This window comes from Oryctolagus cuniculus, chromosome 2 (assembly GCF_964237555.1).
Source record: "Oryctolagus cuniculus chromosome 2, mOryCun1.1, whole genome shotgun sequence".
NCBI classification, from domain to species: domain Eukaryota; kingdom Metazoa; phylum Chordata; class Mammalia; order Lagomorpha; family Leporidae; genus Oryctolagus; species Oryctolagus cuniculus.
The window spans coordinates 117,590,261-117,617,172 of NC_091433.1; the positions used below are offsets into that span (position 1 = coordinate 117,590,261).

The window sequence follows — 26,912 nt, forward strand, 5'->3', positions numbered from 1 at the left end:
TACCCTTTTTTTTTCTCAAGGTTTTTACATTAATTTTTTTAGTTATAATTTGATTTTTTTTCCTCAAGACAGTTTTGACCCATTACTTCCAAGAGTCACTGCTAAAGTCATTTTAGAATTGATACTGATCAAAACAGGTTTCAAATATTTACAGCTTCAGAGTCACTGTTTGCTTTTTTTAAATTTGTATTTAAATTTGTTTTATTTTTTACTTAAGTTATACAAGTTTCATGTATTTCATATATACAGATTTAGGAACACAGTGATACTTCCCTCCATCGCACCCATGTTTCAACCCTTCTTCCTCCTCCCTTTCCCATTAGAGTGGGAATGAAATGTATCTTTTACAAAAGGTTTTTTATTTATTTGAAAGGCAGAGAAAAAGAGCTCTCCCATTCCTGGTTCATTCCCAAATGTTTGTAACAGCTGGGGTTGGATCAGGCCAAAGTCAGGAGCCTGGATCTCAATCCAGGTCTCCCACATAGGTGGCAGGGATCCCAACTACTTGAGTCATTATCTGATACCTTGTGACACATCAGCAGAAAAGTGGAATTGGAAGCAGAGCTGGGACTCAAACCCAGGTACTCAAATATAGGACTCAGGCATCCCAAGTGGCATCTTAACCACTGGGCCCAATGTTTATCCTGGAAACCTATCTCCAATAACAATCAGACATTTCTGTTTTCAGAAGTGGATGTCTTCAGAATTTTTAATTTATCATGGTTTAAAGATATATATTTAACATCATGTTTATTATTTGCCCCAACTTTTTAACTTTTTAATACCTTAATACCTTTTAATACCTTAATTTCTTTAAATTTTTTTTAAAATTTATTGGAAAGACAAATAGAGAGAAGGAGGGAGAGAGATCAATTTCCAATCCACTGGTTCACCCCTGAGATGGCAACAAATGAAGCCAGGAGCTTCATTAGCGTCTGCCACATGGGTACAGGGGCCCAAGCACTTGGGCAATTCTTGCTGCATTTATAGGCACATCAGCAGAGAGCTGGATTGGAAGTGCAGCACTCGAGACACAAACTGGCGCCTATATAAGATGCCGGCACTGCAGGCAGTGGCTTAACTTTCTTTGCCACAGTGCTGGCCCCGCCCCTTAACACCCTAATTTCATCAATCATATAATGTAGAATGGAACCTGAAGTTGAGGAGTTTTTTTTTTTTTTTTTTTTTTTTGACAGGCAGAGTGGACAGTGAGAGAGAGAGACAGAGAGAAAGGTCTTCCTTTTGCCGTTGGTTCACCCTCCAATGGCCGCCGCGGCCGGCGCGCTGCGGCCGGCGCACCGCGCTGATCCGATGGCAGGAGCCAGGAGCCAGGTGCTTTTCCTGGTCTCCCATGGGGTGCAGGGCCCAAGCACCTGGGCCATCCTCCACTGCACTCCCTGGCCACAGCAGAGGGCTGGCCTGGAAGAGGGGCAACCGGGACAGAATCCGGCGCCCCAACCGGGACTAGAACCCGGTGTGCCGGCGCCGCTAGGCGGAGGATTAGCCTAGTGAGCCGCGGCGCCGGCCCGAGGAGTTATTCTTAAAGCAGGTTTTAATGTTTTTCAAAGGTTGATAATCAAATATAACTCTACCTAAATTATTCTTTTTTTATAAAAATATTTATTCATTTGTTTATCTGAATGGCACAGCAACAGAGAAAAGTACCTTCAGGCCACTGGTTCACTCCCCAAATGGCTGCAACAACTAGGCGAGGCCGGGCTAGGCTGAAGCCCAGAGCCTGGAACTGGGACTCCCACATGGGTGGCAGGGGCCCAAGCACTTGGGCCTTCTTCTGCTGCTTGAAGTTACAACTATCTGTGTTTTTTTTTTTTTTAAAGATTTACTTATTTATTTGAAAGTCAGAGTTACACAGAGAGAGAGGAGAAAAAGAAGAGAGAGGAGAGAGAGGAGAGAGGGAGAGAGAGGTCTTCCATCCGATGGTTCACTCTCCAATCTGCCACAATGGCTGAAACTGTGCTGATCTGAAGCCAGGAGCCAGGAGCTTCTTCTGGGTCTCCCACGTGAGTGCAGTAGCCCAAGGACTTGGGCCATCTTCTACTGCTTTCCCAGGCCATAGCAGAGAGCTGGATGGGAAGTGGAGCAGCAAGGTCTCAAACCGGCATCCATATGGGATGCCGGCGCTTCAGGCCAGGGTATTAACCCGCTGAGCCACAGTGCCGGCCCCAGTTACTACTATCTTTTAAGTTCCTTCTCTAGTGTAGCATTTTCTCAACTCAGAAAATCCATGTCCCATACTGCAAACGTTTTCTAACCTTGCCATCACCTTATCTACAACTTTCTCAGTAGGCTAGAAATACAACTGGTACCCCTTCAGATCACTACAGAGTAGTAATCAATATATTATCTCTTTCTCTCTCTTTTTTCTTTTTTTTTTACATTTTAAACTTTTATTTAATGCGAAAGATGCAAAGGAGAAAGCATGGGGCGGAGTGGGGCGGGGCTGGTAGGTCAGGAAGCCACCTGCCCTGGAGGCGCAGGGCTATAGCCAGTCCCCTCCTGGCAAGAGGCCAGGGAGAGGGAAATGGAGGAAAAAGCAATATATTATCAAATACATGATTTTAAAATTTTTGTCCCTTTCAAACAAATAAAGAAATATGGAATATCCACATCTTTGGACATGAACAAACATGGGAATCAACAACCTATGACACATGACATAATCATATAAAGAAATACTAGGGGGGTCGGTGCCGTATTCTGTCCCGGTTGCCCCTCTTCCAGTCCAGCTCTCTGCTGTGGCCCGAGAAGGCGGTGGAGGATGGCCCAAGTGCTTGGGCCCTGCCCCTGCATGGGAGACCAGGAGGAAGCACCTGGCTCCTGGCTTCGGATGGGCATAACTCTGGCCATGGCAGCCATTCGGGGGATGAACCAACGGTAGGAAAACCTTTCTCTCTGTCTCTCTCACTGTGTAACTCTATCTGTCAAGTAAACTAAAAAAAAAAAAAAAAAAAAAAAAAAAAAAAAAGAGAGAGAGCGAGAGAGAAATACTAGGATACCACACTGCAATGGACTAGACTTATACAAACAAGCATCATGAAAACAAATCACAAAAGATGAATACTCCATTTAAGTATATTTAAAAATACATTACAGAGGTCACTGCTGTGGCATGGTGGGTTAAGCTGCCACGTTGCAATGCTGGCATCTCATATCGGTTCTGGTTCAAGTCCTGGCTGCTCCACTTCCAACCCAACTCCCTGCTAATGTCCTGGGAAAGCAATGGAGGATGGCCCAAATGCTTGGTTCCCTTCACCCACATAGGAGACCTGGACAAAGTTCCTGGCTCCTGGTTTCTGCCTGGCCTAGTCCCGCCTGTTGTGGCCATTTGGGGAGTAAACCAGAGGATGGGAGACCTCTCTCTCTAACTCTGCTTTTCAAATAAATAAATAAATCTTAAAAAAAAAAAAAAAGAAGAAGAAAAAAGAACCAATCAATTTCAGGTGCCCCAGATGCAAAATCCCATGATCCTTTAAAAAAATACACAAAATAAAAATACATTACAGGGGCTGGAGTGGTGCAGAGGGTTAAGCTGCTGCCTGTGTTGTTGGCATCCCATGTGAACACTGGTTAAGTCCTGACCACTCCACAATCCAGCTCCTAATAATATGCCTATGGAGGCAATACAAAGTCTGAGTACTTGGGCCACTACCACACATGTGGGAGACCCATACAGAGTTCCAGGTTCCTGACTTCGGCCTGATCCAGCCCTGGTTGCAGCCATTTGGAGAGTGTAGCAGTGCTTGGAAGACTACTCTTCCTCTCCCATCCCCACTCCCCACTCTGTAACTCTGCCTTTCAAATAAATAAATATACAAGTCTTTAAAAATATATACCACAATGTACATAACTGTTGATGGGCACATATGTATATAAAAATATTGTGAAATGTGGATAGGAAGGATACATATCAACAGCAAAAAGTGATCACCTCTGGTAGGTAAGTAGGGAAGGAAATCAACTGGAATCAAGAAATCAAGAAAGGATGTATAAAGCAGCACTTGCCTGTAACTGCAATGCTTTCTTTTTTTCCCCCTATATTTTTTAAGTGTTTCATTAAGAAGAACACCAAACCAATGTGGACAAATTCCCCTTCCCACCCAGTGGAAAATAAAGTAGCATGTAAGATGATTTATGGTGACAGGATGGCTGACTGTATGCAGGGGGATAAATGGGTAAAATAGCTGACCACAGGGACTGGCATTGTGGCATAACAGGTAAAGCCACTGCCTGAGACACCGGCATTGGTTCATGTCCTGGCTGCCCCAGGTCTGATCCAGCTCCCTGCTAAAGGCTTAGGAAAAAGCAGCGTAAGATGGCCCAAGTACTTTGGCCCCTGCCACACACATCAAAGACCCACATGAAGCTCCTGGCTTCTGGCTTGGCCCCATCAGCCCTGGTCATTGTGGCTACTTGGGAGTGAATCAGCAGATAGATATCTCTGTCTCTAACTCTGACTCTGGAATAAATATATCTTTTAAAACAAAATAGTTGATATAACAAATTGATTAAATAAAACTGTTTTGTGTGTGCCCTCAGAAATGGATCCTATATTCCGCATTTGTTAACTTCTGTGTAGTCACTGAGTTTCCATCTAAGTACTCACAGATGATTTCTCCCAAGAACATACCATCTACGTACGCCAGAAACTCACAGGCAACATGACGACTGTACTCCTGGGCAGTGGCAGCATAGTCTACAGCTGTTCAGAGTGCTAACAGTTTGCAGACAACAGTAGGCAACTTCTGGCCTCCAAAGACAGATTACATACATTTGTGAGAAGAATGCCATTTCAAACAATTTAGGGTTAAACATTTTTAACGGGATTTCCCACCCCTTGAAACTTCTGGGTCTAACTGTATTTAAGCACATTTCAAGTGATTTTCCGTAACTGTTGAGACCAAGAGGAAGAAAAGGGAAAATCTTCAATTTTCCACAAGATGTGTCAGAAGGGACAACACAGTGTTTACCTAACGATATCTAAGCTAGAAGTGGCTACATATGCATGTGTGGTAAGAGTCTCAGTCATGTAGGGCACATGATGGCTTTTTCTACCGTAATGGAAAAAGATCTGTCCTAGATCTATATTAGGACACCACTTCACATTGACTTACATTACTTCAATCAACAGAATACTCTGAGCACTTACAGGACCCATTTAGTGCTTAAAGCCTAATGGGGAATAAATACAGTATGGAGATGAAAGGGCAGATTACTGCGGAAACGCAGCCAACACAGGAAAACAATAAAAGATGACCTGCTGCAGGGGCAGAGGCAGTGAGGTGGGGGCAACAGCCTCACCCTGACACAACTCTTTCTCCTGAGCCGTCCCTGAAGTATCTCCTCTTCAGAACACTGAGGTACAACTTCAGGTCTCTTTGCTATGTGTTCCCTACACACACAGCATTTATCTAAATCTAGTCTCAGAAACCCACCATAGACAAAAATAAAGTTACTTGCTCCTCTTTTACAGACAAAAGCAATCTAAAATCTAACTGGTTTTCCAAAGTCCTAACTCCAACTGTTGACATCATTTTTCTCTATATCTGCTCCAGTGTCTTCATGGATTTTAAACTGAAGGGATCTACAGCAGACATAAAACCCTGGTCAGGACTAGCAATAACCAAGACAAAACAGACGGGGCTGCTGCTGTGGTGCAGCAGGTAAAGCCGCCACCTGCAATGCCAGAATCTCATATGGGTGCCAGTTCGAGACCCAGATGCTCCACTTCTGATTTGGTTCTCGGCTATGGCCTAGGAAAGCAGCAGAAGATGGTCCAAGTCTTTGGGTCCCTGCACCCACATGGGAGACCTGGAAGAAGCTCCTGGCTCCAGATAAGCCCAGCTCCAGATGTTGTAGCCATTTGGTAGTGAACCAGCACATGGGGGATCTCTCTCTCTCTCTGCTTTTCTGTAACTCTGCCTTTCAAATAAATGTCTTAAAAATTTATATCTATATCTGTATCTATATCAAGAGACAAAACAGACTACTCCAGGACTGGGCAGTTTCTATCTATCTTCTAGCCTGATTTTGTTTGTTTGTTTGTTTGTTTGTTTCACAGGCAGAGTTAGAGAGACAGAGAGAAAGGTCTTCCTTTTCTGTTGGTTCACCCCCCAAATGGCTGCTACGGCCGGTGCACTGAGCCAATCCGAAGCCAGGAACCAGGTGCTTCCTCTTGGTCTCCCATGCGGGTGCAGGGCCCAAGGACTTGGGCCATCCTCCACTGCCTTCCCAGGCCACAGCACAGAGCTGGACTGGAAGAGGAGCGACTGGAAGAGGAGCAACTGGGACAGAACCAGCGCCCCAACCGGGACTAGAACCCGGGGTGCCGGTGCTGCAGGTGGAGGATTAGCCTAGTGAGCCGCAGCGCTGGCCTTCTAGCCCGATTTTGGACATGGCTAATTTGAGGTGATAAGAAGACATGCAAGGGGAAAGGAACAGTAACCATCAGGCTGCTCAGTTCTTTGGGAGACTTCCTTTGAGAGAGGATGTGTCACTGACAGTGACATAGAATAGTATGGAACAGAAAATGGAAAGGACTAAACAAAGAAAATGAAGGAAATGGAGAGTGCTTGTACCAGTTTAACATGACTGTGAAGGAAATCAAAGTATACAAATGTAAGTATCCAAACTTAAAATCCTAAACACTCACTTTAATATAAATAGTGCTCTTGATTCTTTATCCCTCCATTTACGAATATTTTCAGCCATGCTTCTGAGCAGTCAGGCCACCACAGGGCACCATACAGAAAACTAACCCAGATGACAATGTATCAATAAAGATTTTGAAACAACATTCAAAATAGCAGTTCACCCACTTAAAAAATAGGGTAACTCGGCCCAGAAAATTCCAGAGCAAATTCTGAGAGCATTGCAACAAATATGAACTTCATCAGCAAGGATCTGAAACCTGCCAGAGTATAGAAATTACTGCTTCATTCATATTTGCTTCCCTTGTCAATTAAAAAGAAAAGAATGGGGATGGACATTTGGTACAGTTAAGATACCACTTGGGATACCCACATCCCATATTGGAGAGCTAGGATACAGGTATCAGCTCTGCTCTTGATTCCAGCTTTCTGCTGATGTGCCTCCCGGGAAGCAGAAGATGGTAACTCAAGTAGCTGGGTTCCTACCACCCATGCTGGAGAACTGGACTGAGGTCTTGGCTTCAGCCTGGCCCTGCCCTAGCTGTTGTGAGGGGAGTGAATTCGTTGAATGGGAGATCTTTCTCTTTCAAATAAAATAAATATTTAAAAACGGAAAAAAAAAAGAAGGAGCAGGTCTCACAATAAAGTGTCTGGCTTCAGTTCCTGGCTTTGGCTCCTTACTCTAGCTTCCTGCCAATGCAGGCACTGGGAGGCAGCAGCAGTGATGGTTCAAGCACTGCCACACACGTTGGAGACCTGGCTTGAGTTCTCTGCTCCAGACCTGACTGTTGTAGATCTTAGTGAATCAGTGGATGGGAGTACTCTCTGTCATCTTACTTTCTCTCTCCCTCCCTCTGCTTCTCAAATAAATTAAAAAAAAAAAAAAAATTAAAGAGGCAGGAGTTTGGCCTAGCAGTTAAGACACTTGTGTCCCTTATTACAGTGTCTGTGGTCTGAGTCCTGGCTCTGGCTCCCAGTTCCAGCTTCCTGCCAGTGCAGACCCTGGGAAGCAGCAGTGGGGGCTCAAGTAGTTGAGCCACCCATGTGGGAGAGAGGCATTGAGTTTCCAGCTCTCACCTTTGGCCCAGTCCAGTGTAGGCCACTGCAGGTATTTGGAGGAGTGAATCAGCTAATAGGAACTCTCTCTCTAAAACAAAACAAAATAATAAATACAAATGAAAACCTTCATAATGTCTATCTTAGGGCTGTCACAAGCATATAAACATAAATTTCTTCCTCTTCCTTCACATTTCAGGTATTGCTAATGATTACTCAGCTTCAAGTCTACTCTTCTATATTCTGTTATGCAATGGTTCTCAACCAGGAGCTACTGCAATGTTTTCAGCCATTCTCAGTTTTGACAACTGGGGGAAGGGTGGGAAATACTGGCATCAATTCTGCAGAGGCCAGGGATGTTACTGAACACCCTACAAAGCACACAAGAGCCCCCTGGCCTAATATGTCAATGATGCCAACCTTAAGAAATTATAGTCCAAGTTATGCCGATTTAATCAGATTCCCTTGGCAACTGGCTTCTGGTTTATGATCTGCCAAAGATGAGAAGAGGTCGGCATCCCTCAAGCAGCACAGTGGCCCCAGTACCAGCCTTAGCAGGAATTTCTCATCACCAGGCAGCTGTATCCAACCCATAAGACCAAGTGCCAGCTGTGTGGAGATGGGTGGTGGCCTTTGAGTCCCTAAACTCTAGGAATCCCAATACTCCCCTTTTTGTGACAACAGAAATGCTCCACATCTGTATTGTCTAATATAATAACCACCAATAATTACAATGCTTTGTCAGCTGTGAGGACCTAGAAGCAGTAAGGCCCCAGTAGCAATGAGTTACCAAGGAAGTACCCAAACCTTGGTGTCCAAATAGCCTCCTCCACTCCACTAAGAACCGGGCTCCTTAGAGAAATGGATGGTTCCAGATGGGATAAGGCAAACACATGAGCTGTAACATCCATTTTGAGAGTAAATGATCCAGAAATAATCCAGAATGAATGGTAGGACATGGAAGAAACCTTGACAGCATTCCTATTGGCCAAACCTGGGACAATCTGAGCATGAAAGTATGTAGTAAAAGTCACAGATTATAGCCCACTGAATGTAAGAATCCATAAGCTCATAATATAAATCACTAAGTTAAAAAATCAGGTAGAATGAAACTAGATAAATCTTCCTTAGGATGGAAATATTTACTAGAACTTACATTCCAGCTTCTACTTCCCCAGTACTGGAACTGCACTATCTAGTATGGTAGCTATTAGCCACATGTGACTATTTATTAAAAGATTAATGTATTTACTTGAAAGGTAGAGTTAGAGAGAGACCGAGAGACTTTTCACCTGCTGTTTCATTCCCCAAATGGCCGCCAATCAGCCAGGTTTGACCAGACCAAACCCAGGAGCCTGGAACACTACCCAAGTCTCCCACGTGGCTACAGGGGTCCAAGGAATTGGGCTGTCTTTTGTTTTCCCAGGCATATTAGCAGGGAGCTGGATCACGAGTGGAGCAGCAGGGACTTGAACTGGAGCCCATATGGGATTCTGGTGTCACAGGTGGCAACTTAACCCACGGTGCCACAACTCCAGCCCCCTCACATATGACTATTTAAATGTCATCTATTAAGATTACATAAAATTTGAAATTCAGTTCCTCAGTGGCACTAACCACATTCCAAGTACCTGTGTGGCTAACAGTGGCTACTGTGTGACATGGTATTGCACTGGGCAATGCCACTTAACACCTTGAGCCATGTATTTGTGGAGATAAAGTCTAGAACAGTTTTAAGGCATGATCTAATTTTGTTCAAAACTTTTAAAATTTTGTAGGAAATAAAAAGCAATTTCTTTTTTTTTTTTTTTTTTTTTTTTTGACAGGCAGAGTGGACAGTGAGAGAGAGAGACAGAGAGAGAAAGGTCTTCCTTTTGCCGCTGGTTCACCCTCCAATGGCCGCCGCTGCAGCCGGCGCACCGCGCTGATCCTGGCAGGAGCCAGGAGCCAGGTGCTTTTCCTGGTCTCCCATGGGGTGCAGGGCCCAAGCACCTGGGCCATCCTCCACTGCACTCCCTGGCCATAGCAGAGAGCTGGCCTGGAAGAGGGGCAACCGGGACAGAATCCGGCGCCCCAACCGGGACTAGAACCCGGTGTGCCGGCGCCGCAAGGTGGAGGATTAGCCTATTGAGCCACGGCGCCGGCTAGCAATTTCTTAAGGATAAGGAAAGTCTAAAAATATGAACAAATTTTCGAAGCTGGAAAGCTGAATCAGATAATTGAATTAGAACAATGTTTATGAGCAAGGGGGAAAGCTAAGAAACAACCCAGTTACAACACAGCTTCAACAAAATGTCCAAAGTGGCACCATTAGGTACTGCTAAAACTAGGGTCAGGGTAGAGAAATGGTGAGAGGGACAAATGGGGAAGGCTCTCTAAGAAGCAGTTAAATTACTACACGGCCTCTCCAAAGTTATACTCCGCTTGAAGTAGAAAGCGGTTTATTCATTAAAAAGGGTAAACAGAGGGTCTCTGACCTTGGGGACTCAAGGCATCACTGAGAGTACAGAGCACACTCACTTCTGAGGGGCTGACATTGTGGTGTAGTGGGTTAAGCTGCTGCCTGTGATGCCAGCATCCCATATGGGCATCAGTTCGAGTCCCAGCTGCTCTACTTCCAATCCAGCTCTCTGCTAATGTGCCTGCGAAAGATGTGGAAGATGGCAAGCTCCTGGCTCCCGGCTTCAGCCTGACCCAGCTCTGGCTGTCGCGGCCTCTGTCTCTCCCTCTCTTTCTGTAACTCTGCCTTTCAAATAAATAAAACAGTCTTTTAAAAAAAAATAGAAAAGAAAATCACTTCTGAGAAGACATGACATAAAATACAGTCAGAGACAGAGAATAGAAGTAAACTGGAATACTAGGGAATTGGGTACCTTGGAAGCGAGAAAATGGAGGGGAGGAAATAATTAACAGACTAATTCAAGAAGAATTCTGAGAAAAGAGACTAGACAGACTTACGGTGCTCACAGAGTTCTCAACGCAAGAGATAAAAAGGTAAAATACTAATGTCATCCAAGTTTCAAAGAAGAGCAGGCAACTGGCCTAGTGGTTAAGATACCTGCATCTGATATCAGATTTGGTTCTGGATCTTAGCCCCAGATTTCCTGCTAATGTGCACACTGGAAGGCAGCTGGTGATGGCTCAAGTGGTTGGGTCCCTACCACCCACATGGGAGACCTGGACCGAGTTTCTGGATTCTGGTTTTGGCCTGGCCCAACCCTGGCTGTTGCAGGCATTTGGGGAGTGAACCAGTGGATGGGAGTCTCTCTGCTTCCTAAATAAAAGCAAACAAACAAACAAACAAACAAAAAACCACAAAGTTCCAAAGGAAATAATTTTCAAATTAAAATTCCATATCTAGGAAAATTCAAGTTTGAGAGCAGTAGAACATTTTTGGACATTTAAGTTCTGAAAAAAATTACTTTCCATGTACCTTTCCTCCAAAAGCTATAAAAAGCATGTGCACCAGAAGAGTGAGAGAGGAAAAAATAGGGAGGGAATCAAGGAATGAAATGCAACCTGAGAGCTCAACTTGACAACAAACAGGAGGGAGAACCTCAGGACAGCCAGCAGCAGAAGTGGGTAGCAACTCCAAATCGACACAGATGCTCACACAGGAGACCCTACTGGAGGTGAGGATTTATCACCCAGATCCTGTAGTCGCAATATTGTTTCACTCTGGACAGAAATCATAAAGGCATAGCCTGGTTTTCACAAAGGGAAAGCACCTGTGTAACCAATGTCCTGCATCAAGGAACAGAATATTACCAGAACCCTAGAAGTCTCTCCCATACCCCTAGTTATTCACAACTCCAAGTTCTTATTTTGAACATCCCAGATTAATTTTATCTGCTTTGTTTATGTAGATGTAAAAACATTACAAACACGAATACATGAGGCTGGTGCTGTGGCATAGTGGGTAAAGCCACCACCTGCAGTGCTGACATCCCATATGGGCACTAGCTCAAGTGCTGGCTGCTCCACTTCTGATCCAGCTCTCTGCTATGGCCTAGGAAAGCAGTAGGAGATGGCCCAGGTCCTTGGGCCTCTGCACCCACATGGGAAGACCCAGAGGAAGCTCCTAGCTCCTGGCTTTGGATCAGCACAGCTCCGGCTGTTGCGGCCAATTGGGGAGTGAACCAGCAGATAGAAGGTCTCTCTCTCTCTGCCTCTCCTTCTCTGTGTAACTCTTTCAAATAAATAAATAAATCTTTAAAAAAAAAACATGAAATACATTTCAATACTTGCAAACTCACTCTGGTACACACAAAGAACAGCAAAAAAGTTGAATCACCTAGTATGCACATTCCCAGCTGAGGTCCCCAGTACCGGTAGAAGAAAAGGCCTGACTTCCAAGTTTAGCTCTCACAATGTAAACAAGTTTTGTTCCATAAACAAAGTCAAATGGCGGCCGACGCCGCGGCTCACTAGGCTAATCCTCCGCCTAGCGGCGCCGGCACACCGGGTTCTAGTCCCGGTTGGGGCGCTGGATTCTGTCCCGGTTGCCCCTCTTCCAGGCCAGCTCTCTGCTGTGGCCAGGGAGTGCAGTGGAGGATGGCCCAAGTGCTTGGGCACTGCACCCCATGGGAGACCAGGAAAAGCACCTTGCTCCTGGCTCCTGGCTCCTGCCATTGGATCAGCGCGGTACGCTGGCCGCGGCGGCCATTGGAGGGTGAACCAACGGCAAAGGAAGACCTTTCTCTCTGTCTCTCTCTCTCACTGTCCACTCTGCCTGTCCAAAAAAAAAAAAAAAAAAAAGTCAAATGGCAACAGATGGTTAAAAAATCTATAAGAATAGATTCCTAAAAATTAAGAGACTAGGGCTGACACTGTGGAGCAACAAATTAAAATTCCAGCCTGCAGCACTGGCATCCCATATGGGTGTCAGTTCAAGTCATGGCTGCTCTAGTTCCGATCAGCTTCCTGCTAATGTGCCTGGGAAAGCAGTGGAGGATAGCCCAAGTCCTTGGGCCCCTGCACTTGAACAGGAGACCTGGAAGAAGCTCCTGATTCCTGGCTTTGGATAGGCCTGACTCCAGTTGTTGCGGCCATTTGGGAAGTGAACCAGTGGATGGAAGACCTCTCTGTAACTCTTTCAAATAAATAAAATAAATCTTTTTTTTAAATTAAGAGATTGGGGCTGGTGCTGTGTCATAGTGGGTTAAAACTCCAGTCTGCAGTGCTGGCATCCCATATGGGTGCTGGGTTCAAGTCCTGGCTGTTCCACTGCATGGGAGACTCAGAAGAAGCTCCTGGTTCCTGGCTTTGGATTGGCACAGCTTCAGCCGTTGTGGCCAATGGGATGTGAACCATCAAATGGAAGACCTCTCTTTCTCTCTCTGCCTCTCCTCTCTCTGTGTAACTCTTTCAAATAAATATTTTTTTAAAAATTATCATTTTCCTCTCTTAGCACATACTTTAAGTATATGATTAATAGCTTTCATTCTAGTTTTCTACTCCTATCTCTAGCTCTTTAATTTTCCTGTACTTTATGTATAGAATATGCCTTTCAATCATTTCTTTTACATCTTAGTGTCAGTAGGTGCAGGCACTCAACTACTTTACTGTAATGTCTAAAGTAATTAAAAACATACTGTGGCATAGTGGTAAAGTCGCTGCCTGCAGTGCTGGCATCCCATATGTGTGCCAGTTCGAGTCTTAGCTGCTCCACTTCAAATCCAGCTCTCTGCTATGGCTTGGGAAAGTAGCAAAAGATGGCTTAAGTCCTTGGGCCCCTGCACCCATGTGGGAGACCTGGAAGAAGCTCCTGGTTCCTGCCTTTGGATGGGTGCAGCTCTGGCCATTGCAGCCACCTGGGGTGTGAACCAGCAGATGGAAGACCTCCCTTACTCTCCCTCTGCTTCTCTATCTCTGTAACTATGCCTTTCAAATAAATAAATAAATAAATAAATAAATCTTAAAAAAAATTATTAACTTTGTTTCAGGATATCAACAAGTGTTAAGATATCTGCTATAGGGCCGGCGCCGCGGCTCACTAGGCTAATCCTCCGCCTAGCGGCGCCGGCACACCGGGTTCTAGTCCCAGTTGGGGCGCCGGATTCTGTCCCGGTTGCCCCTCTTCCAGGCCAGCCCTCTGCTGTGGCCAGGGAGTACAGTGGAGGATGGCCCAGGTGCTTGGGCCCTGCACCCCATGGGAGACCAGGAAAAGCACCTGGCTCCTGGCTCCTGCCATCGGATCAGCACGGTGTGCCGGCCGCGGCGGCCATTGGAGGGTGAACCAACGGCAAAGGAAGACCTTTCTCTCTGTCTCTCTCTCTCACTGTCCACTCTGCCTGTCAAAAAAAAAAAAAAAGATATCTGCTATAAAAATAACACTGGGTTTTGATAGGGTTGATAAATCACTAATTTATTTGATCAAGAGTAGAATTTCTTCTTTTTTTTTATTTTTTTTTATTTTTTTTATTTTTTTTTTTATTTTTGACAGGCAGAGTGGACAGTGAGAGAGAGAGACAGAGAGAAAGGTCTTCCTTTGCCGTTGGTTCACCCTCCAATGGCCGCCGCGGCCGGCGCGCTGTGGCCGGCGCACCGCGCTGATCCGATGGCAGGAGCCAGGAGCCAGGTGCTTTTCCTGGTCTCCCATGGGGTGCAGGGCCCAAGCACCTGGGCCATCCTCCACTGCACTCCCTGGCCACAGCAGAGGGCTGGCCTGGAAGAGGGGCAACCGGGACAGAATCCGGCGCCCCGACCGGGACTAGAACCCGGTGTGCCGGCGCCGCTAGGCGGAGGATTAGCCTATTGAGCCACGGCGCCGGCCTAGAGTAGAATTTCTTCTTAAGAGCAGAACAGAAATGAAAATTATCAGACTATACTGAAAATACGATATTATTTCATGAAACACTTGTTTTCATTATGTGGTTACTTTCTAGGTGCTATCATTTGTTTTTTTCTGTGAGTTTTTACCCTGTGAGTCAGGGTAAAGTAAGTTTGCAAGCCACTGTTAATGCTCCCCAGCCTCAAGGTCTTTCAACACTTAGAGCCAAGACATAGCAATTTAACAACTACGACTCCACAACTCTTCTGAAGGCCCTCCCCCTTCCTGCTTCCTTCACAAAGTCTGCACCTGCCTGAGCTAGGTATTCCTCTGCAATCCTTTTCCCACCTCTCATTCCCCCGAGGGCTTCTCCTTTCCCTACAGTGCATGCTCTCACCTTCTCTATTCCCTATGTGTATGCCTTCTTCAAGTCACTCTCAACTGCTTTTCTATCCTAAAAGCAAACAAAATGCCATGGTAATGGCAGTGGACCTTTTAGGCACCTGAAATCCAGAAGGCCTGAAGAAAAGGAAGAAGACATGCCTAAAATGAAAATCTAGGGCGGGGGTCAATGTTTGGCGGAGCAACTCAAGGTGCTGCTTGGGATACTCACATCCCTTATCACAATGGCTGGGTTCAAGCCCCAGCTCTGCTCCCAGCTTCCTGCTAATGTATACCCTGGGAGGGAGCAGGCCATGGCTCAAGGAGTTAGGTCCCCACCACACACATGGGAGACCCGGATGGAGTTCCAGGCTCCTGGGTAGGGGTTGGCCAAGTCTTGACTGTTGGTGGCATTTGGGAGTGAATCAGCAGATGGGAGATCTCTGTTTTATCAAAATATAAAATAATAACAATTTTAAAATGTATGAAAATCTTGGCCTCCTGGTGCTTACCAAAGGCTATGTTCTTACACTGACTATATAGAAAGAGGAGGCAGAGCAGGCCTTCCCTATGTACACCTCAACTCAGGCCTTGTGCCTGGGCTGTACTGTGAAAGGGAAGCCAAGGAATTGAGGGAAAAAAAAAAAAATCTTTCAGGGGAGCCAAGGTACCACATACAAGCCAAATAAGAGTGGAAGAAAAGTTCCATAATATAAAATGGTTTGAGGGCCACAGCATTGTGGTATAGCAAGATAAGCTGCTGCCTGTGACACTGGTATCCCAAACAGGAGTGCCACTTCCTGTCCTAGGGCCCCACTTCCAATCCAGCTCCCTACTAATGTGTCTGGGTAAACAGTGGAAAGTGGCCTAAGTGCTTGGGCCCCTGCCTATGTGAGAGACTCATCTGGAGTTTCTGGCTCCTGGCTTCACCCTGGTCCAACCCTGGCTGTTCTGTCATTTGGGAAGTGAACCAGCGGATGGAAGCTCGCTCTCTCTCTCCTGTCATGCTGCCTTTCAAGTAAATGAAATAAATGAGAGAGAGAGAGAGAGAGAGAGAGAGAGAGAGAGAGATCTTCCATCCACTGGTTCACTCTCCAAATGGCTGCAACAGCAGAGTTGGGCCGATTCAGAGCCAGGAGCCTCTTCAGGGTCTCCCACACAAGTGCAGGGGCCCAAGCACCTGGGCCATCTTCTGCTGCTTTCCCAGGCCATAGCAGAGAGCTAGACTGGAAGTGGAGCAGATAAGACTCGAACCAGCACCCAAAATGGATGCCAGCACTGCAGGCAGCGGCTTTACCTGCTACGCTGCAGTGCCGGCCCCAATGAAATAAATCTTTTTTATATACATACATATATATATATAAAGCTTGCCATTCCTAAGAACAGCACCAATTGCAAAGAAACAAGTGGTTCTATGAGAAGAAAGACAAAGTACAATAAAAATTTTAACATGAAAATTAAGTTGTACACCTAGCCTGTGACCTAGAAACTGTTACATTTAGGTGTATATCCAGCCACTTTTAATTATCTCATTAATTCTAATAATTTTAAAAATTCTTAAGAATTTTTAGAATTCTTTTAAGATATAAAGTAAAATAAACAAAAAAAGAGATGATTTTTATCTCCTGTTTTCCAATGTTTACATTGGTTATTTGATTTCTTTCCTTATATTTGCTTGATCAGTGGTTCTTAATTTCTTAAGTGGCTCCCAGAGGGTCTTTATGAAAATGTGGTTGTCACAACAACTTGGTGTTGTCTTGGCATTTGTGAGGTGACTCAATGTGGTCTGCAGTGTGATGGATATTACTATACTCTCTCACCTTTCATAAGGCTTTCAAATATCCCAGCAGAAAAACTTGCTCAAAATTATTTGAATTCAGACACTGATTCAATTTTATGTATAGGTACTAAGTACTTCTGCATGCTTTTTATTTTTAAAGATTTAATTTATTTATTTGAGAGGTAGAGTTACATATAGAGAGGGGCAGAGACAGAGACAAAGGTCTTCCATCCACTGGTTCATTCCCCAAATGGCCGCAGCGGCCAAAACTGAGCCAATCCAAAGCCAGGAGCTTCTTGCACCCACTTGGGTGCAAGGGCCCAAGGACTTGGGCCATCTTCTACTGCTTTCCCAGGCCATAGCAGAGATCAGGATCTGAAGAGGAGCAGCCAGGACTAGAACTGACGCCTATATAGGATGCCAGTGCCGCAGGTGGAAAATTAACCTATTGTGCCATAATGCTGGCCCCTGCATGATTTTAACGTACACTGAAATTTCCAGTAATAAAATTGTTTGGGTAAATTATTTGCAATAGACACCATAAGTTGTTCAAAAAGAAACAACATTGATGACAACATTGCAGTGATACTGCATTTGAAATTGATAGTGATTCTAGGTTCCAGTATCTAACCTCTTCATTGTTTCCTTTAAATAACCTCCTAAGCCATTAGATCTTGAAAAACATTAGATATTATTGTTATTTTTCCTTTATATTACAGCATTTTTGTGATTTCTTAAAAATACAGGAATAAGAGTTGTTCACAGAATTCAAATGAATATATACATACAAAAAATACTAAGAATGAAAAAAATCAAAATCTTGAACATGAAACAATGGATCCTGGAAGCTCACATCAGTGATGGCCAACAGATCCCAGCATCTGAACTAACTGAGATAACCAGAGACATGGTCTTCTCCATGTGATCTAATAAAAAGAATTATAAGATATTTATTGGGGCTGGCGCTGTGGCTTAGGGGGTAATGCCATTGCCTGCAGTGCTGGCATCCCATATGGGCACCAGTTCGAGACCCAGCTACTCCACTTCCGATCCAGCTCTCTGCTATTGCCTGGGAATGCAATGGAAGATGGCCCAAGTCCTTGAACCCCTGTACCCACGTGTGAGACCCAGAAGAAGCTCCTGGCTCTTGGCTTCAGATTGGCATAGCTCCAGCTGTTGCGGGCATGTGGGGAGTGAACCAGCAGATAGAAGACCCCCCCCCCCCCTTTCTCTGCTTCTGCCTCTCTGTAACTCGGTCTTCAAATAAATAAATCATTTAAAAAAAAAAAAGATATACTTGGCCACTGGGAACACTGAACATGAGCTGGGTATTAGATAATGCTACAGAATTACTGTTCATTTTGTGAGACGTGATGATATTGTAGTTTCTCATACACATACCCCATGCTGTAAGAGTATTGTATCCCTACCAGTTACAGATAAACACTGAAATATTTGTGAATATAATTATATGCAGTCTGAGATTTGCTTTAAATGGCCCAATCGAAAAAGGAGAGATGGGGCAAGACGTTGCTGTATGGAGACTAGGTAACAGGACAAAGGACTATATTAACTATGTGTTAATCTCAGTCAATTAAAAAAAAAATCTTACAACAGAAAAAACAATCATATCAGTGGTCCTTTCTTTACTGCAGGTTGATACTAATCTATGGCTCAACACTCTGAGTAATTTGGTCAACAAGTGAGGAGTTCATATCATTATCCAACACATCTATCATGTCCAAGAGGACAATGACAGTCCTTAACGCACTTTAAGGAAGACAGTGTCAATGGTGCCACTTTGATAGACCTATGAACTGAGAAGCCAAATCAGAAAAGATAAAAGCCCAGTTATACCTGCTGTTGGTACATTCCTGATGGATCCTAATCACTACTATCTTTGAGGGCCTTTTCCTTGGCACATCTGTTCTTTTCACTGTCCACAAGCCCCTCTCCCTCCTTGTTTCCCTATCTTAGCTGCCATCTAACACACTTGCTGCCTTCAATGTCTGCTTCTAGTCTATCCAGGCAAGCCCCCTCTGTAACAAAGCTTGCTCAGCCCTGTGGCCTTCATCTGAACTCATTCTCAAGTCACAGACTGACCGAAAAGGAAGAGACTATTCATAGCTCTCACTGCCCTATTATTTTAAGTAGGTAAGCCCTATAGCCCATATTTTTACACTTCCTCTCCCATTAGAATGCGAATTCCTGGAGGACAAAGATCATACTTTATATAAGGAAATATATACTGTGAGTCCTCAAATTAAGATAGGTCCCCACAAAGACTAAGTATGTGAGGTAATATCTATGTTAATTAGCTTGGTTTAGCCACTCCACAATATATACATATTTTAAAATATATACATTAGTAAATATATATAATTTATATGGCAACTTGAACATATATAAAAAAACCTTTAAAAATTATAAGTGTTGTAAGTAATTACAATAGTAGGCACCTATTTTCTTTGCCCAAGATAAAAATAATGACAATTAGGGGCCAGCACTGTGGCACAGCGGGTTACGCTGCAGCCTGTAGTACCAGCGTCCCATGTGGGTGACAGTTTGTGTCCCAGTTTCTCCACTTCCGATACAGCTCCCTGCTGATGCACCTGGCAAGGCAGTGGAAGATGGCCCAAGTTCCTGGGCCCCTGCCACCTGTGTGGGAAACCTGGAGAAGGCTCCTAGCTCCTGACTATGGCCTGGCCCAGCTCTGGCTGTTGTGGTCATTTGGGAGTGATCCAGTGAATCTGTTTCTCCCTCTCTCTCAAAAACAAAAAAGAAAAAAAAAAGACAATTATTAACAGTGAAAACAATGAGTGCTTACTATTTGCCAGGTATTACCACAAACATTTTCTCTGTTAACAACCATAAAGTACAACCACTCTGAAGTTATTTACGTTCATGAAATGAGGCAGAAAAATAAAACACACTTATCTAAGTTTGTAGGTGACTAATCTGGGATTTGAACCCAGGCAGTCTAGCTCCAAAGTTCTACTGCTAACTTCACTATTCAGTATTTGAGGAAAAAGAGTGAACAGGAAAATTTCATTCACTGTGGACATCTGACCTCAGGGCAAGAATTAATCAATTCTCGAGGAGCCCGCAGCCTGGGATCTCCCAGTCCAGCAGTATACACAGTAGAAAACGGGCTGAAGAAGTTAGGAGGTTTGTCACCTTTCTAGACCACAGCTGGAGGCAGAGGAGGATATGGGGAGAGGAGGAGGCTGCTGTAGCTGATTTCCTTCTGGACCAAGTGGTCTACTATTCCATCTTCCCCTTGATCTTACTGGAGAGAAAAAGACTAAAGTAAACTAATTAATTCCCCAGCTGCCAAACTGGCCTAATTCCCAGCAAGATCTCCAAGCCTGGATGTGCTCTGCCACTGGCACAGAAGAATCGGCAGGCTGCTCTCCACCTCCAGCTAGTGTGGGAAAAACAAGCTTCATAGGCCAACAAACTGCAGTTACCTAACCAAAGACCTGGGAACTCAAGCCCAATAAACTGGAGAGACGTGCAACATAATCTCATCAAATCTTGACTTCAAGATTCAGCATGTGTTTATTCATTTTCATTCAACTAACTAAACTCCAGTTGGTTCACCAAATGGCCTACACACTTCCACTGGAACATCTCTAACTGGACAGGTCTGAAACAGGACTCTTGATCCCCGCCTCCAGAGGCTTTTCCCCCTCCCTCTGCCTGCCACACCTTAGTAAATGGCCTTCTCCTCTGGTACATGCCTTCACAGTGAGGACCTAGTATTATCCACAGCTCCTCCTTTCCCCCGTGCTATACCAACAAGTTCTGTTGGCTCTACGTTCAAAAGAAACTCAGGTTCAGAGCATCTCTCTTCACTTCCATGCCTTCATTCTAGTTTAAGCCATCTTCTTCTTTTGCCTAAAGCCCCTAGCAACTGGTCTCCCTGCCTTCACGTCTTTCTTACTTCACTTTGTCCTGCAGACAGAATGATCTCTTTTTTTTTTCTTTTTATTTTTTGACAGGCAGAGTTAGGCAGTGAGAGAGACAGAGAGAAAGGTCTTCCTTCTGTTGGTTCACTTCCCTAATGGCCGCCATGGCCGGCACTGCGCTGATCTGAAGCCAGGAGCCGGGTGCTTCCTCCTGGTCTTCCACGCAGGTGCAGGGGCCCGAGCACTTGGGCCATCCTCCACTGCCCTCCCGGGCCACAGCAGAGAGCTGGACTGGAAGAGGAGCAACCGGGACAGAATCCGGCGCCCCAACCGGGACTAGAACCCGGGATGCCAGCGCCACTGGCAGAGGATTAGCCAAGTGAGCCACGGCGCCGGCCAGAATGATCTCTTAAACACAAATCAGATTAAGTCACTCATTAAATTTCAATTCTTTATATTGCATATAATGCCCCATGTAACATGGATCCATCTTATTCCTACCTCATCTTCTCTATGTCTCCCCTTTGCTTAATTAGCTCCAACTACCCTGCTACTCCTCAAACCACCTACCTTCCTCCAACCCCATGGTTTTTATTTTTCAGAGTCTCTATTCCAATGGCCCTCCTCTGAAAGGCCTTCTCTTCCCTAAAGTAGCTACAAAGATCATTCATATACCTTCTGTGGTTACTGAATCCTTATTCTCTCTGCTTCATTTTCTTCAGCATATTTACACCATCCAAAGTTCTATGGTGTGTTTCATTTCTGTCCTCTGTCTCTACTAAGATTTGAGTTCTATAATGAGAAATTCTCTATCTTTCATCGCTCTGTCTCCAGCTTCAGTAACAGTGTCTGGCACAGTATTTGTTGAATGAGTAAATTCCCTCCTTCTCAGTTATATGCCAAACTCTATACTGGGTGCTAGAGACCTCCAGCTGTTGTCATCTCTCATTCTCTTCACAGCCAAATCTTTGCATAGTGTCCCTAATTTCTCACACTCATTTAAGATTTAACACACTGCAGCCCGGGCCCCAACCCACTCCTATGAAACTGCTCATTGAATTCCACATTCTTCTCCACTCCAGTGGCCCAGGCCAAAGAACACTTCATTCCTATCTTTGTGACCTTTTTTGTTTTTTAAAAAGATTTATTTATTCATTTGAAATGCAGAGTGACAGAGAGATTCACTCCCCAAGTGGTCACAACAGCCAAGGCTGAGTCAGGAGCCTCACTCAGGCCTCCCAAGTGGACGACAGGCGCCCAAACACTTGAGCCATCTTCCACTGCTTTCCCAGGCCGTCAGCAGGGAGCTGGACTGGAAGTGGAGCAGCTGGCACTCAAATCGGCACCAATATGGGAAACCAGCATTGCAGGCTGGGGCTTTACCCTCTGCACCACAATGCCAGACCATCTTTCTGACCTTTCTGCAGCAATCCTAACCAAACTCTCCTTCCAGAAACCACCTTCCTAAATTTCAACATCAATACTCTCCTGGTTCTTCTATCCTCCAGGCTATTTCTAATTTCAGTCTCCTGTTCTTCAACAATAAGTGTTCTCTAGGGTTTGAAGATCGATTTCCTTGTCTTCTCAATCTGTAGCCTCTCACCATCCCTGCACAATTAGCTCGCCTATCATGGATTTATCTTAGCTCAGATCTCAAGCTCACATGTTCCTATCTACTCGAAGGTCTCACAGGCACCTCAACTCCAAGTGCTAAAAACCAAAGTCACTTCTCTTGCTCTGCTTCCCACATCTACCCTTGAAGCAGGCTTCTCTGGCCTCCACATGCATCAGGCCAGAAACCTGAATATTCTTTGACTTTTCATTCCTCCACAATCCCCACGTCTAATAAGTCATCAAATATGCCTGTTTTACCCCAAAACTATCTTACCTGCCCCACCCCTACCTTCCTCCCTGCAAATCCATCCTCCAGAGTGTAACTTTCTAAAACACAAAAGTCAGATATTATTCCATGGCTTAAAATGTCCTAATTTACCCTACCCTCCTGTTAAGATCATCTCCTAAAATTAGTCTCCTTTTCTGCCTCAGTATTGCTATGCCTTCTCCTACACCATAAGCCTAGCAATCCATTCTTTGTAAACTCACCCATGCAGCCAAGGCACTTCCTCTATCTATTCTTCCAATTTAAGAGTATTTTTATTACAGTTATTATCCTACAGTATTATAATCACTTGCCTGATCTTAGAGTGCTAGAACTCATCAGTACCCAGCATATCTCCACAAAGAGCAAATACTCAATAATGTTAATTAAATGAATAGATTAAGGTAAAGGTCAGCAAACCACGGCCTGTGGGCCACACTGGGTTCTATAACCACATTCAGTTTTACGCAGTCTGCTAGCAAGAATGGTTTTTACATCTTTAAATGACTCAAAAAGAAAACCTTTAAAACAATATTTAGTGATGCCTAAAAGTTAAATGTTAGTCCCTATCAAGATTTATTGGGTCATAGCCATGTTCATCTGTTTACGTACAGGCTGCTTTCACCTACAACAGTGGAGTGAAGTAATTGCAATTGAAACCACATGGCCCACAGGCCACATCTGCTATCTGGACCTGTAGGAAAAAGTTTCCCAACCTCTGAGTTAAATATAAATGAATATGGGCTTTGGTTTCTGAAAGAAACTTGGTTTAAAATTCTAGCTTTAGCATGCACTATCTGTGTAACTTCGGATAACTACCTAACTTCTCTGAGATTCAGCTTCCTAATCTGTAAATAGCATATACCTTTCTGGGTTGTTCTGAAATTTTATTTATTTATTTTTTTTAATTTATTTTTTATTTATTTGAAAGTCAGAGTTACAGAGAGAGCGAGAGCGACAGTCTTCCATCTGCTGGTTCACTCCCCAAATGACCACGACGGCCAGAGCTGAGCTGATCCAAAGCCAGGAGCCAGGAGCTTCTTCTGGGTCTCCCACATGAGTGCAGAGGCCCAAGGACTTGGGCCATCTTCTACTGCTTTCCCAGGCCATAGCAGGGAGCTGGATTGGAAGTGCAGCAGCCGGGACTCGAACCAGTGTCCATATGGAATGCCGGCGCTGCAGACCATGGCTTTAACCCACTGCACCACAGTGCTAGCCCCTGTTCTGAAATTGTAATATGCTTTTAAACTGAGGTCTCTCCTGTAGGAACCAGTCTATAAAGTGTCTACCAGAGAATACAGCTTAATGGTGAGAACCCGGATCTGGGATTTTTTTTTTTAATTTATTTTATTTATTTGAAAGTCAGAGTTACACAGAAAGAGGAGAGGCAGAGCAAGAGAGGTCTTCCGTCTGTCTGATGGTTCACTCCCCAGATGGCCACAACAGCTGGAGCTGCGCCGATCCAAAGCCAGGAGCCAGGAGCTTCCTCCACGTCTCCCACATGGGTGCAGAGGCCCAAGGACCTGGGCCATCCTCCACTGCCCTCCCAGGCCACAGCAGAGAGCTGGACTGGAAGTAGAGCAGCTGGGACTAGAACCGGCGCCCACATGGGATGCTGGTGCTTCAAGCCAGGGCGTCAACCAGCTGCAGCACAGCACCAGCCCCAGATCTGGGTTTGAATTTCCTCTCTCACATACTCTGTCATCTTCAGCAAGGTTCTTAACTTACCAGCATATAAATTTCCTCATCATTAAAACTGGGATTTTATATCTATACACCTATATATCTTACACAACTACTATGAGAATTAAATAAGTTGGTACATGTGAAATGCTGAGAACAGTGCCTGGCATAGAGTAAGCACTCAATAAATATCAGTACTAATATAGCAGATGATTGGTTAACAGTAGTTTCTCCCCATTCTGCCTGTTCATCTACTCCACCCCCAACTCTATTCCCAAGAAACCTACACTTTAGGGAGAAGACAGGCCAATAAGTCAATACTTGCATGACAGGTACTACTACAGAAGAGTGTCCAGGTCAACATACAATCATGATTCTTCCTCTTAGCTCTCTAACTTCTACCCTGACTCCTTGCCTGTTCTCTGCTCCTAAATATGAATTCCTTCTTCCTTCTCTATCCTTCCTTCCTTAGGAAGGAATCTAGCCAATCCCCAAGTAGCAATGCTGAAGGCGATAACATTCTTTAAAAAAAAAAAAAATTTAGGGGCCTGCACTGTGGCACAGTAAGTTAAGACTCTGCCTGTAGTGCCAGCATCCCACATGGGTGCAAGTTTGAGTCTCAGCTGTTCCACTTACAATCTAGCTCCTTGCTAATGGCCTAGGAAAACAGTAAAAGATGGCCCAAATGCTTGGGTCCCTGCACCCACATGAGAGACCTGGAAGAAGCACCTGGCTCCTGGCTCCTGATTGGCCCAGCTCTGGCCATTGTGGCCATTTGGAGAGTGAACCAGTGTATGGAAGACTGCTCTAAGTCTGCCTCTCAAATAAATGGAAAAAAAAAAAAAAAAACTTCCACCGCGGCTCACTAGGTTAATCCTCTGCTTTGCAGCGCTGGCACACTGGATTCTAGTCCCGGTCGGGGCACCGATTCTGTCCTGGTTGCCCCTCTTCCAGGCCAGCTCTCTGCTGTGGCCAGGGAGTGCAGTGGAGGATGGCCCAAGTGCTTGGGCCCTGCACCCCATGGGAGACCAGGATAAGTACCTGGCTCCTGCCATCAGATCAGCGCGGTGCGCCGGCGGCAGCCATTGGAGGGTGAACCAACGGCAAAGGAAGACCTTTCTCTCTCTGTCTCTCTCACTGTCCACTCTGCCTGTTAAAAAAAAAAATCTTCAAAAATATATTTTTAAATTTATTTATTTATTTATTTGAGAGGCAGAGACAGAGAGAAAGCAATCTCCACTGGTTGCTTCACTCTCCAAATGGCTCTGATGCTTGGGGTAGGCCAGGCCAGGCCAAAGCCAGGAGTCATGAACTCCATCCATCTGGGCCTCCTAAGTGAGTGCTGTGGCCAAAATATTTGGGCCATCTTCTGCTGTTCATGCAGGCCCATTAGCAGGGCTCTGGACTGGAAGTGGAACAGCTGGGACTCAAACTTGCACTCTGATCTGGGATCCGGCATCATGGGCAGTGGCTTAACCCCTTGTACATTAACACTCGCCCTAAAATTCTTACATTTAATGCTGATCTCTCTTTCCTGACAGGTTCAGTGTAGTACTTTCAACTTTTGATTTGTATATAATGGCCTACCACCAACTTAAATTCAAAATATCAGAAGCTAAAAGTCACTCTTTCTCCTGTCTTCCTAATTTATACAAGAACGTGCTATTCCAGCACCCTGACTAGACCGTCCTGCAATGAGACTTAGACCCTAAGTCATCTTTTTCTCCTCTGTTCTTAGAGTCACTAATTCAGATCCTGTTTATTCCAAGCTCATTCTAGCAAAAAGCCTCTGATCAATCCCTCACATACTACCAAACTCATCTTCCTAAAACACACATTTCAATGTGCCCTTTCTCTGCTTCAAAATGTTTGATGTAACTCTTTGCCCCCATCCTGTAATACAAGCCAACCTCAAAAAGTTCATGGAACTATTTTCCATCATTTTCTAAAGTCCCTTTTTATCTAGAAAATGACAGAACTGACCTTAGCATGTCAATCAAATTCCTTCAGTTATGTACCCTGGCCAACCTCTATCTCTAATCTGATCTCCCATAATAAAATGCCATTGCCTTATATTTATGCCATGCTTTATCTACCTTTGAAACCTTCCATACACTGGCATTTCATCTCCACAATCACCCTACAAGAGAGGTTACACAGGCCTCTTTCACAGATGAGAAAACAGACTTCCAGCAATAAATGTGAAGTCAAAACAAATGAGTCCTTGTGCCATTCCCTACTCAGAACCTTACTTAAGGTAAACTGGTCAATCTTGCTAACATACCTCACTACTTAAGTTTCTGTTCCAGAAAATGTGGGCTCCTCAGTGCTGACCTGCCCACCTCCCTCCAACACACTTCGTGTTTTCTTAGCTCTGCCCCTTCCTCCAACCTTTCTCTCACTGGCTAGATACCCCCACCCCAACTCTTACTATAAAAACACAGTATTTCTTCACATCTTAAGTTTAAATGACACCCTTTTGGAAATGCCTTCTCTGACACCCAAATAGCACCTTGTTTTACTTGTCAACACCATGGAACTCGCAGTAATCGACACTTTTTACTGCTCTAGTTACACTTCAGCTGTTTTATTTTACATACTTAGATCTTCCTGCTTCAGCTATACTCTCCAAGAGGAACAATTTGGAATTGTCTATGTAACTTAGCATCTAAGCACTCAAACTTTTAGGTTAGACAGCCTAGGCCAGTGGTGTCCAAATAGCAGGTTACAAGCCATGAATAGAATGTGAAAACAATCTAAAAGGTAACAAAGTAATTGTTTA

At 44.6% G+C, this 26,912-nt stretch overlaps 1 protein-coding gene and 1 non-coding gene across 3 annotated transcripts in view; one reads left to right on the forward strand and one right to left on the reverse strand.

The window, feature by feature from the left end:
* KCMF1 (potassium channel modulatory factor 1) overlaps positions 1-26,912 on the reverse strand; it is an 89,596-nt gene that overhangs the window by 44,777 nt on the left and 17,907 nt on the right. The window lies entirely within an intron of this gene.
* On the forward strand, positions 15,373-15,504 carry LOC127490455 (small nucleolar RNA SNORA51). The gene has a single exon (XR_007918404.2). It is a non-coding gene; the product is annotated as a small nucleolar RNA SNORA51 (small nucleolar RNA).